The following is a 1,943-nucleotide window of genomic DNA, read 5'->3' as shown; positions in this document are numbered from 1 at the left end:
CTCTTCCTCTGTCCCTCCCTCTCTCCTTCCTCTCTCTCTGTCTCTCTGTTTCTTTCTCCCTCCCTCCTTCCTCTTCCCCCCTCTCTCCCTCTCTCCTAGTGACTCTTTAATGGTGACTTACCTCAGTAATGTTCAAATAGCTTGATTATCATTGTCAGACAAAGTTAGAACTAATTCATCTGCATGTTACCATGGATTTAGATTTAGAGTTACTATAAACAGATTGTAAGCATTAACAGTCAAAAATGTAAATGCACCCAAGCTTTCCGTCTTCTGCAGTAATCTTAGCAGTGATAGAAGCTTGAGTCCATTTGAATAGAGCACAGTTAATATCAGTCCATTAGTAACACTTATTGCGCATACCTACTATGTTCCAGGCACTGTGCTAAGTGCTGGGGATAGAGAGAAAGGTAAAAGTTTCTTCCCTCAAAGAGCTCACAGGCCAATGAGGGAGACAACATGCAAATATCTATGTACAAAGAAACTATATGCAAGAGCTCTATGGAATGTGGCCGTGACATCCAGTCCCACATGCAGTGCTTTGAAAGCCAAGATGTCTCCCATTTAAATGGTGCTAGTTCTCCTAGCATGGCATGAGTCATCAGTGTGTGGGGCAGTTGTATGGGTGATGCAATTCCTTATGGTAATACTCATGTTAATCTTGGATGATGTCTGCACTTGTTGACTTCTATCATGAATTAGTCATTTACATCGAATCTTCCTTATTGTTGTCTCCTCAAATAGAGAACCAGCTTCCTGACCCATTCTGGGGAGATAATTTGCAGTGGGGAAGTAAGAGAAAGCCTGGAAATCACTGGTCCATTAAAAAAGAAATACCAGTCTCCCTCTTGGCTTTTGGTCCTGTATCTATCACTTAGTAATTGTGGACACTTCATTTATTTGTGTCTCAGTTTCCCCTTCTAGAGAAAGGAAAAAATATCTGTATCCTAAATGCCAAAAAGTGGATAGCATGTGTTATACTCCCTCAGTAGAGAAGAGCTCTGTGACTTTAAGGTATTTCTATATGAAGAAAGGCAGCATGATAGAGTGGATAGAGAGCCAGCAAGGAAGATGTGAGTTCAAATCTCATTTCTAACACATCCTGTCTGTGTGACCCTGGGCATGTCACCTTACCTCTCGGTGCCCCAGGCAACTCTAAGACTTCAAGTTGTGGAGAAAGGGCTGTCTTTATATTGGTAGAAAGAGTTTCCTCACCTGGGAGTTCTTTATACCCATGAAATCACAGGTCCAGCCCCCAACCTAAATGTGGTGCCATTGTCACACCTTCTGTCTACACCAATGCTTTTCCTAAAGGTACTTTGCCAACGTTAGCTGTGTTTAAGGATTCTAATGTTATTGTCGCCTCAATGTTATCAGGAGAGCTGCATGGTGTACCAGGAGAACAGTGCGGTATAGTGGGAAAGCTCTGCATTTGGAGTCAGAAGACCTGGATTTGAGTCCCACCTCTACCACTAACTAGCCATGGGACCTTGGGCAAGTCTCTTAAACCCTGTGAGCCTCAGTTTCCTCATCACTAAACTGGCTAGAATGCTATTTGCACTAACTAAATTACAGGATTATCATGAGGGTCATTTGAGATAAATACATATGTATATATGAAAGCACTTTTTAACTTGTAATGTACTGAGTCAATGTAAGGCATAGCTCCATTTTAAAAATGGAAAAGCTGAGACATGGAGAGAGTAGACATCTTGTCAGAGATGTTGGCTTTGGGAAGATAGTAGTGGAAGATCTGGAAGAATCCTCACTTCTAGCTCCCTGCCCTGCACGTTGCTACCTTGTCTCCCTACTGAATTTCACAAAGTGCAAAATTAAGTGTTTGGAATAATTTGATTGTTTAATTTAAATTCAAGAATAAGAAATTTATTCCTCTCTCTTTTTTTTTCCTTTCAATCTCTCTCTCTCTCTCTCTCTCTCTCTCT

At 41.3% G+C, this 1,943-nt stretch overlaps 1 protein-coding gene across 1 annotated transcript in view; it reads left to right on the top strand.

Annotated features, from left to right (window-relative positions):
- HEG1 (heart development protein with EGF like domains 1) overlaps positions 1-1,943 on the top strand; it is a 127,591-nt gene that overhangs the window by 119,407 nt on the left and 6,241 nt on the right. The gene's annotated exons all lie outside the window — the stretch shown is intronic.

Source organism: Petaurus breviceps, unplaced genomic scaffold (assembly GCF_028583685.1).
Source record: "Petaurus breviceps papuanus isolate PSGF00001 unplaced genomic scaffold, PetGlider_PUasm1.0 90654, whole genome shotgun sequence".
Lineage (NCBI taxonomy): Eukaryota > Metazoa > Chordata > Mammalia > Diprotodontia > Petauridae > Petaurus > Petaurus breviceps.
The sequence above is the reverse complement of the archived record's forward strand: the minus strand, read 5'-3'. Positions and strand labels throughout refer to the sequence as shown.